The 18949-nt window shown below is 36.2% G+C and overlaps 1 protein-coding gene across 2 annotated transcripts in view; it reads right to left on the minus strand.

Annotated features, from left to right (window-relative positions):
- The window catches only part of LOC110681196 (double-strand-break repair protein rad21 homolog), a 38392-nt gene extending 25931 nt beyond the window's left edge, over nucleotides 1–12461 (minus strand). The window contains exon 1 of one of the 2 annotated variants that reach the window (XM_021856978.1): nucleotides 12091–12461. The gene's annotated coding sequence lies outside the window, so the exon portion shown is untranslated. The remainder of the gene's footprint in view (nucleotides 1–12090) is intronic. The other variant, XM_021856984.1, reaches the window with a different exon arrangement.
- Nucleotides 12462–18949: the final 6488 nt, after the last annotated feature.

The following is an 18949-nucleotide window of genomic DNA, read 5'->3' on the forward strand; positions in this document are numbered from 1 at the left end:
ATAAAAATGACTTCATATTCCTTTATTATTTCTAGTATAGTTTCTAACACATAGAAATGTATTTACGACGATTCTAAATGAAAACAGACGAGACCAGATTCAAATATGAATAGATGTATAAAAAAATGATCAAAATCACTATTGACCATCATGACAAAAGTAGTGAACTTAAAATATTCAACTTGTCCAAGTACTAATAAACATGTTAAAAAGGACCTTTAGCAATACTGACCAACGGGACTGAGGAAAAACTAGGTCAACAGTCTACACATAAAGTTTCCGATGTCGTTGACTATAATCAGCGATGTAGTCAAATGTAATTCAATGAAAACTCACTAAATCCTGTTTATTCCTAATACTAATAGCTTTCTTTCTTTTCATGTATAACAACTAACAACAACACCATCACGAGGGAGCAAGTGGTCTGTCGTATGTATCAAACGTCGTGTTAGGAGCCGAACCACATAGATCAGCACGGACACGGATCGAATTACATCGAACTGAGGTAAAAACGATCCATATGCGTTGGGAGGTATACTAAGAAATGGGTAAGTAACATTTTAATTTTTAACGAACGCATATTGTATACCATTTCAACCCCCCTACATATTCACCCGCCCGATAATACCGTACCAATAACTTTGTTTTTCCAATCTGTAAACTAACTTGAGACATTATTCAATTGAATTCTCATTTTGAGAAGACCTCAGAATAATAACAATAAGACGAATATAAAGCACATCGATGACCAAACCATACACATTTACAGTACATTTAGATTTGATACTTCTTCTCATATTAATTATCTACAACTTGGATTCGGTACTACAAGATGGCAACATAGACAGTCATCTCTCCTAGAAAAGTATTGTATAGATTAGCATTCCAGCGCGACCTTCGGAAGATAAGACTTTTTAAAACCAAACCCTTGACTCATATTTTGAAATTTATTCATATAGTATAACACATCACGTTTCAGACTAGTAGCATAAACGACTGAAATACTAGAGAATACATGACGTACAATGACGAGGCACTTCAGATAGTTCTTGTTCGCGTATAGATGAAAGCACATTTCATGTTTTTCACTTCAATAACCTATCGATTGATATACGACCGCATTCTGTATAATTAACATTTTCTGTTTATCATTGTCAAAATATGCTTGGAGATGACATCTGTGCTACAATGTGTCAACATATACTACTACAACATAGCTCTGTATGTTATTTCCAAGAAGTGCATTAATTAATAACATATATTTTCATGTCGCTTCTCCATGCGTAAACAAGAATCCGATTGCTCAGAACTAAAGGATGACTATACGAACACTACGGGAGGGAAACTGAAGCAAAAACAATTTAATAAAACTACACACTTAAATTATTTTACGGATTCCTGTAAAAATCTCAACAGCTGAACAGTTCGGTGAAATAAATTAACGGAGTACGGTAAATTTTTACAGTATTCGGTGAAAAATCACCGGAATCCGTAAAATTTCGACGGAATTACGGTGTTTTATTTCACCGAACTGTTCAGCTGTTGAGATTACGGTGAAATTCACCGTAAGAGCTTAGTTTGTACTTCTGCACAATATTCAAACAAGATAGAGTTAAATCGAACAACATGGGCTCCGTCTAAATATTGGCAAAAGTAGAGGTAAACATTTGCACTACGTGGTCCAGCACAGACAAAGAAGCTGTCATGCAGCTCCAGCTGAGCACACCATAAAAAAAATATCGCCCTATTACTCAATCTTCAATTAAATGGTTTTGAAGGATCCCAATCAAAAGAAGTTTATTTATGATTAATCAAAGGCCAAAAATATTTTGTTTTTGAAATTGTATCCGACAATTGCGTCAATTTTTCCATTCCTTAGTGATTGTGCTAAATATTGTTCATCAATGTTCGTGAAAAAAATTGTTTTGTTTTACTGCTATATCATCAATAGCAGTCAGTAATATTCTTTTATTCAAGAATTCACGTTGACAATTTTCTATGTTTTAGGGTTAACACATATAAGGTAACACGGGGCAAGTGAGAATCCGGGGTAAGTGGGGCGTTTCGTCATAGCTCACTTAGCAAAAGTTTTTCATGGGGGTATTCTTCTAGAAAATTGAAGATACAATGACAATGAATGTATTTAGTACTAAACATATTGTTATTTATATTACCATGTGGTTTATGTATCAGTTGTCGTTTCAGCGCCATTTTCAACTTGCATGATAAATTGTGACACGTTTCACATCTTACATTGACTCTCAAAAAATAAATGTGTTATAAAGCGAATTTTCATCAGTAAGCTATAATTTTGAGTATTATTACAAGCTGCTAACGATAAACCAGTATTTTATTTTCATTTCATATGAAATTTTCGATAGTCTATCTTACCCCAAAATATCTTTGTACCCGGGGTAAGTGGGACCTATCAAAACAAAAACCAGAATCAAAACTTTTCGTATACGTTTCATACATTTTCCTAGAGAGTAGCACTAAAACATTCAAACAAATGATTTTTATCAAAAAAGATCAATCTCAAATTACGTAATTGCATAAGAGGGAGAAGAAAAGTGTAATTATTCTTTATTTTTTTTATTTTTGAAATACGACTTCAAAGTTGAACAAACACAAAGATGAAATTCGAAATGCATCATGAGAACGATCACTTTTCTATTATATTTGAACTTCATTTGTTATTTCTACCAAATTAAGTAGTGATGGAAAACAATTCCACCCAATTAAGTGGTTTTCTGCCATGCAAATAAATAATAACAAAACATATTTATAATTTCGTCAATTATTGATTGTTTATGTGCTACATTTTAATTGACAACTTATAAATGGTATATTTTGAACATGTTTGATCCCTCTTTACGCTTTTATTGAGGAATTTACAGTTAATATTAAATGTGAGGTGACATACTATTAAATAAAGGTTTTCTTCCTAAAACGTTACGTATTTTATGGTTGATCCCTTATGTACATCAAATATGTACTTAAAATTAAAAATCTATGATTTATCAATCCTATTATTGTAATGGTTGACTTGCTGATGTTTATTGGCGCATGAAACTAGATGTGTCCCACTTGCCCCGTTTAGCGAGGTAACTGCGGCTAATGGCTCATTCTAAAACTTTCTTCCAAGGTTTTCACAATAACGAAACTATTCGATCAGTTTCATGCACACACACTCAAATATGTTGCTAAAATGTGATTGTGTTGTTGGATTTGAAAAATATTGACATTTGAAAATATTATTAAACAATTTGTTTGAACTATCGTTTTTTTCGTTCCCACTTGCCCCGCGGTACCTTATATATTTTTTTTTTTGGGGATTGATCATCAAACCTTCCGGTCCGCCTCATAGTTACGTACTATTTGGTGCTGGGTGTAGTTCTTGTTTTTCCAGCTGTATTGAAAAGCATGAGCCATAGTCTTTGGCATACAATCGGATCTTTCTTAGCAGAAAAGAACCGAAATGTCTATCGACGACCGGTGATTGCTAGCAGATATAGTGGAGAGCTTGTCTTGAAACGTTCATCGCTTCAAGCTAGTTGAAAAACTGAATACACTGATTGCCTGTCGATCAGAGCCGAACTAGGCATAGATCGTATACATACATCTGAATCTACATGTCTCCGATGTATTACATCGTTCCAGGTGGGAGTTATCTGATATGTGAATATGGTACCATAACAGAATTTTCCATCTGAACGAAGTGATAAATCATAATATTCCGCAAACTGTATCACACATCTACAGAATGTATAGGCCTTTTCATGTGACAGATCCGTCTATGCATTTGTTTACATCGGTGGAGGACTGGTGCTAACACGGGCCTGTCATTTTCATAGAAGAAATGTCAAAGTGCTTCCCAATCAGCTGATTTGAGACGTCATTTGAATAGGCCTATTGCGTGAAGTTAAGACACAGCAGAGTATTGGGTACATAGGACCAAGTCCCTGCCGGGTGGCGCGAAACTGATGAGCGATAGACAATAGAATCAACAACACTGCCATAAGGGATAGTAAGCATGTGACTATTGTCGAAACTATGATTAGGAGGCAAATCAACATCCCAAGATCAAATTTTTGTTACAACCAATGTAGGAATTATTAAATTAGGCTGTAGAAAATGATAAATATCTGCAAGGTAATAAATGCTCGTAGTCTGTTTTCTTCGAATACACATGTATAAATTGTTGAAATTGCCGAATCATACGCGGAATTTATTAAACGGATCATGAAATTAGGACTGAAATCATAATGATGATAGATTATCAACTTTCCTTTCGTCGTGCTATTTTTTACCGTTAGAATCACCAAACTGATTGGTTTCCCACTACATACACCACTACAACAGCACAAAAACTGAAGTATTACCAAAGACAAATTAAAGACCTCCATGTCCCTTGCAGTTGCCCAAAATTGTATGGCTCATAAGGTAATCTAGAATGCCGTGAAAAGTGTACTGCGATCTGTCAAACTTGGGTACCTTTTGTACTACCGAGGGACCAAATGCAGTACTAGAAGTGGTACTCAATCTGAGCCCGAGTGTGACGGACCTGGTATTACCATGGCCCCACAGTTATGGATCAAATAGTGTGGAGTCCAACCTATAAAATTCAATAGAACGGCATGGAAAATGTAAAATTGTAATTCAAAAACACGAATTGAATCGTTTCAAGTTGGAACCTCGGTTAGTAAACTGTTTTGAGTGTAATATTTACATAGAAATGCATAAAAATTAAAAATTGTGTCGGCTTCTGAAAACCATATTATGGATCAATTTTCATATTATGGATCAAATTGTGACATATTACGGATCAGTGCACAAAATCAAGAGATTTTCAACTCAATGCATCTGTATTGCATTATTTGGCGAAAGTTAACAATGTGTCACATATTTCTGCAAAAAATAGCAGTGTTAGATCTGGAAACAAGTGTAAAATGCAATTTTTTTTGGGATACTGTGTTGTAGAAACTGAGACATGGAGTGTTTTCGCTCCATACCAAGTTTTTCACCCATTTTTGTCTGCTAAAAAATGAAATTTACAAACCATGATGGTTTATTAGTTTTATCCTTAGTGCTATTGTCTGAAAATGTCGAATCCAATGCTTAAAATGGCAGAAAGCTAATTCTTTGGAAGTGATCCATAACCGTGGTAAACAATCATTTCCTGGTCCATATTATGGATCACTAGTTTGAAGTGATAATATTCGGTATTTAGAATCAACAATCAAGAAAAATGTTTTCGAAAGATGAATTCATACTAAATCGAAGCGAACGATCATGTTTTATAGTATAACATTTGAATTTTACCACCTGTGGGAGCTTATGAATGCTGACGGCACTTCTTACAGAAAACGACCATATTATGATAGCTGTACGGTACCAACTAAACATTTGTCAAATACACCGTCATTTAGCGGTTGAATGTTGTGCTTAATATTACAAATGGTAGAAGACAAATAGTATAATATGGGAAAAATATGTTTTACGTCAACGTTTATGTTTTGAGCGAGTTATCCGATGTTGAACGCCAAGATCCATCACTGTGGGTGATCCGTAACTGTGTGGGCATGGTATAATCGCGCGTTGAAACTTATTCAATATCCATATATTATATCAATAGTGAATTCTTGTATATAGCTAGTATAAATGACAGAATCATCAACTTCTTAAACTTTCTTTAACTGAAAACAGGATGCTTGTTTATCAAACATGCTCAATCTGCACCTAAAATCTCGGATCCAAATAGTTTTCTAAATAAAAATTGTGTCTAAATAAAACGTACAGGCCAACAAAACATAATTGAGTAGGAGTTTACAAGTTACTTAGCACATGAAAAGCATTTTGAAAAGGGATTTTGACGGTTCGATTGGCGGCTTACCGCCTACTCGCATTTCTCCCTTTCAGGATCTCTACTCACAACAATAATTATTTAACACAAACTAGTATCAGATGGGCCGCCATTCTGTGGAGTGATGTGGCCCCTTCCTTTCCTTGTTTTATTATCTTTCCAGAACAACCGAAATGAAGAAGGAAACCTTCAAGCCATTGTGGAGAAGTGATGTCACAACAGGAAGATACGCATACCCGGCACGCAAATATCCCCACCTCAAGATCGTTAACACGTGGAAGGTCGTAAATCGGTTTGATTACATGCATAATAATAACTATTTACACCCTGACAGAACTGCCTATCTCAAAAATAGGTAAGAAGGGCGGGACGACGGTGCGAGCCTACCCACTCTGTCATCGGTGGGCGTCGGGCGTGCTAACGGGTATAGCATAGCCTATGGGGCTCTGCCTGCACAAATCATGTTTTCTTTCTCTTTCACTTTTTGTGAATTTGCTAACAACAATGCCATTAAAGTAAATCCAATACAGGAATGCAGTGCAGAGCCTCATAACGCCGTTTTCGGTAAACGTATTTCCCAGCGTGGGGGTTTATAGGAATGTTTGTGTAAACAACGCAGATTGGCCATGGCTAGGGGGTGCGTTGATATTAGCAGATTAGCAGATTAGGGTTAACACATATTTTTGTTTGAAAAACCTGTGCGTCAAGTTAGGCACACAATGTTTCTTATCATGTGATGAATAAAATAGCAGATCGAAAACAGGAAGAAAAGAATTATTTATTGTACATGCATGCAAAAAAAAAATCCGTCCATAGGACAACCCAATGGTTTATGTAATCATATGTCAAGGTCGGTTCATAAATAACGTAACGCTTTTAGGGAGAGGGGGTCAAGGAAGCGCGACGATTCATACACATTTTTTGCACTTGCCATACAAATATTGTGGTCAAAGCGTGGGAGGATTGAAAAGGCTAAAATTTAGCGTGACGTAATTTATGGGCATCCCTTAATGTTAGGATAGAGCTTCAACAAATCACGTCAGAAGGCAGGGTGTTGCTTCATTGGTTGGTTTAGTAAAATCTAAACAATACGCGTCCATTGAGTACGTCACGCAAAAGCTTACCATTTTTTACATCAACCTTGCTCGTTCGCCCTAAGTCACACTTTTGATATGGAACCTTTACAAAAATGTATGGACCGCCACCCCTTGCAGAACACCTGTTGTTGTTGATGTTATTTGGCTTTACATCAATTATCTTGATAAAGCCTCGCCAACAATATTTCGCCAATTCCCTCGGTTCATGGCCGCTTCTCTCCATCCTCGACTGTGACCCACGCTCTCCAGGTCCTGGTGTACCTGGTCAATCCACCTAGCTCGCTGCGCCCCACGCCTTCTTGTTCCGACCGGATTCGTGGCGAACACCATCTTTACAGGGTTGTTGTCCGGCATTCTTGCAACATGCCCTGCCCAGCGTATCCTTCCAGCTTTAGCTACCTTCACGATACTGGGTTCGCCGTAGAGTTGAGCGAGCTCGTGGTTCATCCTTCGCCGCCACACGCCGTTGTCCTGCACGCCGCCGAAGATCGTCCTTAGCACTCGACGTTCGAAAACCCCAAGAGCTTGCAAGTCCTCCTCGAGCATAGTCCACGCCTCATGCCCATAGAGGACTACCGGTCTTATGAGCGTTTTGTACATCGTGCATTTGGTGCGGGGTGAATCTTTCTTGACCGCAGTTTCTTCTGGAGCCCATAGTAGGCACGACTTCCGCTGATGATGCGCCTCCGTATTTCCCGACTAACATTGTTGTCAGCCGTCAACAAGGATCCGAGGTAGACGAACTCGTCCACCACCTCGAAGGTATCCCCGTCTATCGTAACACTGCTTCCTAGGCGGGTCCTGTCGCGGATCCTGGCGGAACTGAGCCAACCAGCATGTACTTTGTTTTCGACGCATTCACCATTAGCCCGACTCTTGTTGCTTCGCGTTTCAGGCGGGTGAACAAATCTGCCACCGTTTCAAATTTTCTCCCAATAATATCCATGTCGTCCGCGAAGCAAACAAATTGTCCGGATCTCGTGAAAATCGTGCCTCGACTGTTAAGTCCGGCTCTCCGCATGACACCTTCAAGCGCAATATTGAACAACAGAACACCTCCATTACCCTTAACAGCGTGACGACCTTTATGGACTATCCCATATATGTTTCTCGATCGTTTTGGAGGCCCAAATAAAAAGCAAGTACAGAGAGAGGGGTAGTTTTTGAAAATATTTAATTCTACGTGTTATAATTTAAGGAGACTCTCAAACGGCTATTTTTGAAACGGATTGTTATTCGTTCTAATTTTCAACCAATTTTTCGTAATTCTTACAACTTCCCTCCCCGTTCCAGCGTTAAGTAGTTTTCAAACGTTGCCATTGTATGAACTCACGACAAAAACATATTAAACTAAACAACAATACTTGACTATGGTTTGAATTACATTTCAGTTTCGACGAATCCGACTATCGCTAAATGGCAGTAAGTCCCGCCGTAAGTTAACATAACACCCAGGAATTTTGGTCAACATCCAACCATCAAGAATTTCGAAGAACATTAATCCCGCAACCGAGCCCCCAACAAAGAATCATTGACAAAAGAGAGCTATCGCTTAGGAAACTACTATAGTTTTCACTCACTTTTCGAAGCAGATTATCCTTAACTGGTCCACCCAGAGCGGGAATGTAATGAGAGTCAAAAAATATGTTTGTATTATAGTGAATAATGCTTAAATCTAACAATTGTTGATTTAAGGTGAAGATGAATGGAAACCACTACTCAAATTTTCAAGAGCACAAATCTGGAAAACCATATATCCGTTCAAGCTGAAAATTTGATCGATTAGTCACTCGCTGATTATGTCTAATCGATCAAATTTTCAGCGTGAACGGTTGTCTGGTTCTTCAGATGTGTGCTCAAGAAAATTTGAGGTTTGGCTTCGATGCATATTCATCTTAACAATAGGGTAACGACTGTTTATTTCGTTCATAACCACTAACAGTTGGCGCCAGCGGCAAAAATTGCAGACAACAACCTTTCGAACATTCAGTTTCTCTTACCGGCCGCCAAGCGGCGACACTGATGTTTGTATTCCTCTCACTGATCGCGCTACGCTGGATTCTCAAATTTCTCAAACTTTCAACACAAGCGCATGGAAGAATGGTAGTCGGAGAGCTGTCAAAACGTATGGAAAATAATGAAAATCGTAAATTGCTCGCAATTAGGAAACTGAATCAAAAAAGTAGTGATTAGAAATCAAGTGTAAAGTGAAAACATAACTTTTTGTGTTTAGTTCATCTTCCGAGGTGCTTTCTTTGCTTCAGGATTTCGTTTTTACTACCATTGAAAAAGAGCCATCTATTGCATTTTCAGTTTTGAATATCGCCCTATTGAAACGCATCCGTAATAAAATCAAAAAATAGTAGCACCCTAAATAATATGTTGCGTTATTATTTGATTTTGAATGATGATGAAACAAGTTTTCTAGTATATACATAACAGAACAATAGTATTTGGTAAAAATACAATAACGCACCATATTGCATATAGGTTATTGTTATTGTTACGAATATATTGTTCAATAGGGCGATATTCAAAACTGAAAAGGCAATAGATGGCTCTTTTTCAGTGGTAGTAAAAACGAAATCCTGAAGCAAAGAAAGCACCACGGAAGATGAACTAAACACAAAAAGTTATGTATTCACTTTACACTTGATTTCTAATCACTACTTTTTTGATCCAGTTTCCTAACTGCAAGCAATTTACGATTTTCATTATTTTCCATACGTTTTGACAGTTCTCCGACTACCATTCTTCCATGCGCTTGTGTTGAAAGTTTGAGAAACTTGAGAATCCAGCGTAGCGTGATCAGTGAGAGGAGTACAAACATCAGTGTCGCCGCTCGGCGTCCGGTAAGAGAAACTGAATGTTCGAAAGGTTGTTGTCTGTAATTTTTGCCGCTGGCGCCAACTGTTAGCGTTTGAGAATAAAATAAACAGTCGTTACCCTATTTACTGTTCTGAAACTGTTTGCGTTAAATTGTTCACTGGTTGTAAAAAAATGGATAATATATCCACCATTTGTTAAACCGTAAAATTTGTTTGGGAAAATTTGCATATTTTGAATGGTTACATAACTTAACCGCCTATTCTCTATAAGAATTAAAACACAAGCCCATAAGCCTATAAGCCTACTCAAGCCTATAAGAATTAAAGCTCAAAATTAATGAAAGATTGACCAACATAAATCTTACTACACTATTTTCTTAGGATGTAAATGGTTGATTTAAGCAAGAACAGATGCTCCGCGAAACAATTTTATTTCAAAAAGTGCTGCGCAAGCCAAAAAGGCTGAAAACCCCTGTTCTATCATAATGCACAATGTATTTTGAATATGAATTACTTAATGATAAGGTCCAACATCTATAGCACTGTTGTATAAAGTTGTATTGAAATTGACTGGATTTTGTTTATTAAATCTACTCCGTTAGCACCGAACGATCACCAAATACCATCAAATTAAAACTGAACGTTGTCATCAGCCTTATCCTGAGTCGGGAGAGCCGAGTCTTACTGATTTCATCCTACATGATATGAGACGATTAATGTAATTGAAGCGAGTCCATAAAATAACACTTTTTATTTTTTTTTTTCTGTGCTAGAACCGTACGTATCACTAGCATATTGGAAAACCATTCTCAGGATTAAAGAAAAAGATACATATTTTTACATACACATTACATACATACATACACATTACATTTACATACATACATAAAACAATTCTGTTGACCTAGACGTGAGAGTCAAAAAAGAACTTTCCTACAGGTTACGTTGTCCTTCATTAATGTATTATTTTCACACTGGAAATTGTTAAGACTCTTCTATTTTATGGACACTGAATGAACGTTGGTTGGTATCTTCATCAATAGTTGCTGAAAGTTCAATTTGAACATAGAAACAATATGCTTCAAGCAGTGTTCTATTACAAATATTAATTCCATGGAAACACCTTAAAACTTTAATAATTCAGCTTGCCGATTATGACACTCAAAGTTTGTCTTTTCAAACTATTCTAAGATATTTCTTCTTCCATCGCCCAAGAAACGATTTACATTTCTCACTCATAGATATACTCTGTCTAATCAGAGGTTAGTTTTGTTCGAAGATAGCTGCCCATTTCCGTCAGAATCTTGTTTGAGGTTCTTTGCCTTTGTCCATTAGAGACCTTTCTCTCATTGAATTCTGCCTTCTACTATCAGAAACCATCAATCTTCATCTCCACTAATGTCTGTCGGCCACTACTATTTTTATCATTAGATAAGGCTTCATTTGATGCTCAAGAACTTGATAAGTTTCTAATTAAATCGCATTCGTTCTACCAACTACGCCATTGTAGTAATTTAAGAGGCATCTTAATGAACATGATCAACCATGAATAAAGCATCACAATACCTTCTCCAATTGGTCAACTTTCTTTAATAATTCCCGTTTTTTTTTTCTAATAAAAAATAAATAAAATTTTTAATATTGTTTAGGTCACTGAGTTAAGTTGGAATGCGCTTTCCCTCACTTCCCCAAACAAGCATTAGCGGAAATCTAAATATCAAAATTAAGCTCTCCAATTGCTTATCCGACTGTTTTCTCATTGACTTAGATTTGCACTAGATACTATGTAGATTAATGGAACACTAAGAATACTACATATTAGGAATCCAATAAGGATACCCAAAATAAGCTGTAGCGATTAATTACTGTAAATGCAACGAAGACACACATTGATTCCACGTTAATCCGCATATTTTTATATGACTTCACACGTACGGTGGCTAATTATTAGCAACCTTAGCAACGCAGTTCATATCAAAACAAATTTTCGGTTAATCACCCCCAGTTGTTGGATTAGCAATTTAGAGCCCTATCGAAATCCGTTGCCGATGGTTTGTTTACAAGAATTTACTGGTTACCGACCAGCGTACTGTCACTTCAGATACTCACGGTACTCACTCTCTCTCTGATGTCGTCACTCACTCACGCACTCACCGAAAACCGTTTTTGACAAACGGCACTCACTGTTTAGTCGATGGCGCAGGGCGGGTGGGGGAAGGGTAACAAAATTGGAAGGTGCGGGCAGCAAAGGGAAACCTTTCAATGACGCCAACAAGACAAACTTATTTTCACTTAATTTTACCTGTTTTTTTGTTGTTTCCTCTCCAATTTGTGATGTTTTCCAATGTATAAGCACTGCTCGTTTAATTTTTCACTCTTTTCACCAGGTTGTTAGCATTAAAGTCACTTTTTTTGCCAAATCAGGACGCTTGGCGCCCGCACCATTAAAAACACTCCATATTCCATATCGGCGTGATTTTCCTAGATAATTTCAACTTTCGCACCTGCAGCATGCATTGGGGTTTAGTTTTTCACCGGTTCGATCAGGAAATTCACATTTTATAAACGTTTTTTAACCGAAATAAAACGCACCTTCGTAGAGGCATCCGAACCGAAAACACTGAACAACTTTTTCTTCGTCACCGCCGTCTGTCTCTCACTCACGCACGGCACCGAGAGAAGCAAGATGGCGGACTGGGGATGTTTTTCTGTACTGCTGTGCGATCAGGGCGAATCTCAGAGACAGTTTTTCCCTCAAGAGTGCGGACCACGGTGCAGGCCCGGCCATGCAGAATAGTCCATTTTACAAAACGGCAACACTGATGATATTGCTGTTACTTTCACACGTTACGACACCGCCTCCTGTCAAATTTTCATTCTTAAAATGGACGATCAGCTGTTCAAAAACGTCTCGTAAAATAGACTATAACATTTATTTAATACGTATTTAAAGGTCCACTTCGTAAGTACTGTGCAAAAGAATAGGAAAAGTAATTATAGTGCACCTTCTACTTTGGCACTGTCAAACCCTGTGATCGTGGCCAGGGTTTTTGTAATTTACAAACATAGTTATAATAAATCTTCGAGCTGTTTAGTAGAATGTCACAATGCAAACCACTAGTTTAACAACGTAATGAGAAAGAACAGCCTATGACCAAAATAAGGGAAAATCACATATGAGAATGTTAGCAATGGTAATGCCAAAAACATAAGGACTGTTCATTTTATAAAGTGGACACTTTGTTTATGCAATATCTTTTTTATTTATTGATAAAATCGTAATCGGTTTTCTGTGTATCGTTGACCTATTATTCTAAAATGCTATAAAAATATAAAATCTTTGAAAATGCTTTTGGTTGAAGAGCTAAATAGTTTTTCCAAAAACTCTTAAAAAAAGCTGTCCATCAAAGTTTAACATTATTTTTCGCTAAACAAAAATCCTTATTTTTATGAACAAATTGTATGTTTGTATCCTTTACTGTTCTACTAAAGGTAAAGCTTTAAAAATATCAATTATATTCCACCATTCTATGACATTAGGTAACTTTAGTGATTTACCCATTTATGGACAAATTTGCTGATACACCATCCTTTCACTCACAGCAAAAGAGAACAGTAAAAAGCGTGTTCAAAACTAGTTTGGATTACTAAAGAAACTATATTAGTATAAACGAAAGCAAAATCGTGAGATTAAACCACAGTCTTAAGTATAAATTTTACTGTTTATGGTAGTTTTACTAAAAAGTCTCATACTTTTAAAATCATGTACGCATATTTATTGATCTACAGCAAATTAAAAACAGTTTTCTCCGAATTTTTCAATTGGTAATCTCAGAATAACATATTATGAAAATAATATGTGAAAAATAAAATCGATTTCATTACAGCAGTGTTGCCAATTTTGATGATTGTCAATGTACTTTGATAGGTCTTCTAAGAATGAAGCAATTGTGTTTCTGTTGTGCTTTGAATGTGACGTGGGGACTTACTAAGTAACTCTATGAAGGCGTAAGTTATTTTTCATATTAATACTATACTAGGACTTCCGTCAGGACGTACTTTTACACAAAAAATTCTACTCATATCAATTCCCATCAAATAAAAAAAAAATTCTTTAAAAATATACGGGAAAATTGATTTTATTATATCTGTAAAATTGTTGCTCCAAAAATAACTTGATGTTTTCCATCAGGCTTCTGATTGATGATGCTTTCGAAGAACAAGCCTTTTTTGACCCTTAACAAAAGTAATTTATATGAAAGCAGCATCTCGATTTTGTTAAACTTAATGAAAATAAATCGAAGCCAAACCTCAAATTTTCAAGAGCACAAATCTGGAAAACCAAACATCCGTTTACACTGAAAACTTAATCGATTGATCACTAGCTGGTGGTGATCAATCGATTAATTTTTCAGTTCAAACTGGTGTTCGGTCCTGCAGATTTTGTGGGCTTCGTGGCCGTGCGGTTAGTGTCGTCAGGCAATGAGCGCATCGTGTCATGAGGTGTGGGTTCGATTCCCGCTGCAGCCATTGAAGCTTTTCGTCAGGAATGTTTCTCGGCTGTACCATTGGAGCATGCTTGTCCGTTGTCTAGTGTTAAGTTACAGTCTGTGCAGCTAAATGGCTGAAGACGGTGTCCGTGTCTTTTACATTTGTGTTCCTGCAAATTTGAGGTTTGGCTTCCAATCATCTTCACCTTAAATAAAGCGAAATATCCCATTTCACCGTAATTTGGCGTTAGTCCATTTTACGAAACGACAAGACTGATATTGCTGTTACTTTCACACGCCGCTTTCTGTCAAAATTTCATTCATAAAATAAGCGATCAGCTGTTCAGAAACGTCTCGTAAAATGGACCACAGTTTGGATTCGGAGTATCGATTTTTGTTTCAGTCGAATCGAATCACCCGGATAATTGAATCGCAAAGAAAAAAATGAAATCTTTGATAAAAGAACTTAAATATTATTTTATTCATATGATGCGGTGGCGTAGCCATAAATTATTTCTAGGAATAGTAGGGGTCTTCACAAGAAAAACAAAAAGTTTTGACCAGTATACACAAAAAACACATTTTCAAACCCCCCCCCCTTTTCTTAAAAACGTTCAAAACTGCAAAAACAATCATATTATTTTACCAAATTATCTCAGATTTATGCATAAAAATTGAAAAACAAGAACATCAAACAAAACTAGTGGAATACACTGGGGGAAATAATTATAAGAATACCATCTATATTATTGTCACTTATTTAAAAATCACGTCCTGAAGATGCCGTGCCAATGATGAAATATGATACCTATATATATATATATATATATATATATATATATATATATATATATATATATATATATATATATATATATATATATATATATATATATATATATATATATATATATATATATATATATATATATATATATATATAAATATATATATATATATATATATATATATATATATATATATATATATATATATATATTATATATATATATATATATATATATATATATATATATATATATATATATATTATATATATATATATATATATATATATATATATATATATATATATATATATATATAATCCTGGGTTTGCTGGCGGTTCGGGCTTTTTAAAAAAACACTTAACTGATTTTCCTCACTAAATCACTTTATTACTTAAGCCGAAACGCAATGAAACACGGATAAAAATAAACTGAACACCGGTCACGGTCAGTCCGGTGGTTTTGTAGAATTGAACTGCTGACCTAGCAATTCCGGCTGTTGGGCATAAAGGTGTCGACGTTGCATAGCACGTGGCAGTGGTCCGATCCAAAGGTGATGACGGTGCATGTGACGTTGCACCTGTGGTGGCTGGTTCATGTCGTGACTCCTCCGGGGGGTGAAGAAGTGTCGTCCTCGATACTCAGCTCCTGGTTACCATGTCCTGGTGATTTGGTTTCAGGCTTCCTTTGGTGGGTTTTCCTCGATGTCCTTTTGTGGGTAAACCTTAAATGAATGAAGATAAGGTAAAGGGTGAAGAATAGTAGAGTCGACATCAGAGCGGTTCCTCCTAATAGACTCCATTTCCAAATCTGGTCGGTTTCGTGTTGAAGAGATACTTTTTCCAGTTTGCGTCTGTTCAGAAGGGTGGCTTTTTCTATTTTTGCAACGTCATGATTTTGCAAAATCTCGCTGTTTATCTGCAGATTGTGTAAAGCTCCTTGAATAGACTCGCTTTCACTTATTTTTTCGGTAGATGTGAAATTTTGGTCCATAAATTCGATTGTACAATTTGAGAACGATACTATAAAATTTCCAGATAAGTATCTGTCGCTAGGACCGCAATTTGAGCGTAATTCTTGGTTTTTTGCATTTGAGATAAGAATTTTGTTATTGGTTATTAGTTTGGTTGTAGTTTCTGCGTTGATTTCCATGAGACATTGTGGCTCAGTTCCCATGATGAGTGGATAAATACACAGATCCTTGAATTCTTTGATAAAACTGTGTCTTTGGACGTAGTCGTCTGGTTTTGCAGTGGTGAAGAGTTGTTTTGCTTGTTTGATAAGGAATTGAGGGTAAGTTTTAATAATCGAATCATTTTGACTCAATGGGTGGATTCGCATGATTGTCGATTCTTCTGTCTCCAATTCTGGAACATGTAATATGTAGAGTAAAGTATTTTCGCTAGTTGCCATTTTTGGTGTAACAAAATTGAGTGCTTCTTCCGGGATGTCTAGCTGGACTCCTTGATTTCTGAGTATATCCTTGATCAGATGAATTTCTTTGCCAGATAACATTCTGCTGTTTGTGACGTGCATTTCAGAAAAGAGTATCGCTTCTTGAACGCTTGTTAGAATTTTGTTGAGTGTATCTATGTTCAGTATGGTGGTGATGACGTCAAGTTCATCGAGAATGATTTGATTGATTTGTTGTTTTTCGATTAGTTCGTTGATGGTGGTTGTAAGTTCCGAAATTCTTTTGCCGATTTGGTGATTAATTTTTACTTGATGATTATTTTCGTTGACAAGTTCATTGAGGCTTCTGTCGATTATCCGTAGGTCTTGAGCATCTGGGCTGCCCGCTATCCACTTCCACGCTGTGCCGATGATGTCCCATCTTTTGGACCGTTTGTGCGATATTGGTTTGATTTGCATAAAATTAGAGTACAATTCTCGTATCTTGTATTTACTAATTTCAAATAAAGCGTTATTATTTTGTTTACGATACACCAAATTTGTGAGTTGATTGATAGTAATTTCTATGTCTGTTAGGTTGATCGGGTGTACAACTCGGATATTTCCTGTCTGAATTCTACATAGGCTATTTTTTTGCATCATTATCAAATCATTATGAAGATTCCTGATAGCTAGGTCTTGACATGAGATGTTTGTGAGAATGAGGGTGAATGTGATAAAGTAGTGAAGCATCTGGAAGCAAAAAGTTATAAAAGTAAATGGTGTTACATTTTTTTCGGTCTTTTGATTTTGTTTTTATGTCTTTTAATGTGACGGTTGTTTTTGAATGTTCTGTCTGTGACTTCATTTGCATTTGTTTTATTGGCTCTGGGTTGAGTCTTTGTGCGAATATTTGGAATAACATAAACTTCTTGCCCATCATTTATAATTGGAGGGTCTTCCTTATTAGAATTTTGAGAAATCATTTGTTTTTGTGCTTTACCCATGTTCAATTTTGCTTTAAGGAATAGCTCTTGGGCGTCTCTTATAATTTCTTCCGGGTTAACAATATTATTCTGGTTGAACAATATTTCATTTGGAGTATATTTAGTTGAAGAGTGTACAGAGTTGTTATATAATGCAACGGATAATTTTACAATTGATTTTGTACCCATTCCTCTGAATTTGTGCTTGTTGGTATTAAAAATTTCTATTATAGTAGAATGTGTACGCTCTATTTGTCCATTCGATTCTGACGAAGCGGCGTAATGAATTTGTGCCCCTAGCTGGCTAAGGAAATTTCTTAGTTGAATTGATTGAAAAGTGGTTTCATGGTCGGTGACAATTTCTCTGGGTACTCCAAAGGAGCTGAAATATTTTCCTAGTGCTTTCTGCACATGTACAAGATTTTTTGATTTCAAAACTATTAACTGTAAATGTTTAGAGAATGAATCTATTAGAGATAAGAAGCTGCATTTATCCATGATGAATATGTCCATGTGGACTCTATCTAATGGTTTTTCTGTTATTGGTCTGGGTGAAATTTTTATGTTAAATGGTCTGCGTTCATATTTGTGAGTATTGCATATTTCACATGAGTTTATAAAGGTTCTGATTTTTGAGTAAATATTTGGGAAAAAATATGATCTTTTAATTTTGGCTTCGACTTCAGTTATACCTCGGTGAGCTCTATTGTGTTCATTTATTATTATTTGATTCTGTCTTTCTTCATTTTGCACGTCTTCGACCATATTGTTAGTAAAAACGAAATGACCTTTTTGATTGAAGTTTTCTTTAAAGGACTCCTGTACCGTCTGGATAAGATTTTCTGGTGCCATAAGGGCTGTTTGTCTACCATTGTGGAAGGTTTTCAAAAGATGTGTGATATTTTCTTTTGTGTAGGTTTTCTGAGATACTATTGTTCTATGGTAGTTCTGGAAAAGGGTTTCTTGAATAATAGTATCTATACGGGAAATACGGAATATTATCTGATTTTTGAAATAATTTAAAGGGCGTTCCGTGAAATGAATATAGTTATTAGCTGAATCATCAGCTGAGTGAACAGTTTGGGAATCATGGGATTCAGGGGAGTTATTGGCAATGGAATCTGCATCATCTTCAAGATCTTCGGAACCTGAAAAATAAGGAATTTCATCATTATTGGTTTCATTAATATTTACTTCAACAGGCATTCTGCTTAGTGCATCTGCTACTACATTTGATTTGCCTTCTCTGTACTTGACTTCGTAGTCATAATCTTCCAGATCTAGGCGCCATCGCAAAATTTTTTGATTTTTCTCTGAACTTTTAATAAAAGTCAGAGGTTTATGGTCAGTTACTAAAGTAAATTTAGTCCCGTAAAGATATGGTCTGAATTTATTCACGGCCCATATGATTGCCAGCGCTTCCTTTTCGTTGGTAGCGTATCTGGTTTCTGCATCGTTTAGTGTTCTGGATGCAAAGGCGATTGGGCGTTCTATATTGTCTTGTA

This window comes from Aedes aegypti, chromosome 1 (assembly GCF_002204515.2).
Source record: "Aedes aegypti strain LVP_AGWG chromosome 1, AaegL5.0 Primary Assembly, whole genome shotgun sequence".
Taxonomy (NCBI): domain Eukaryota; kingdom Metazoa; phylum Arthropoda; class Insecta; order Diptera; family Culicidae; genus Aedes; species Aedes aegypti.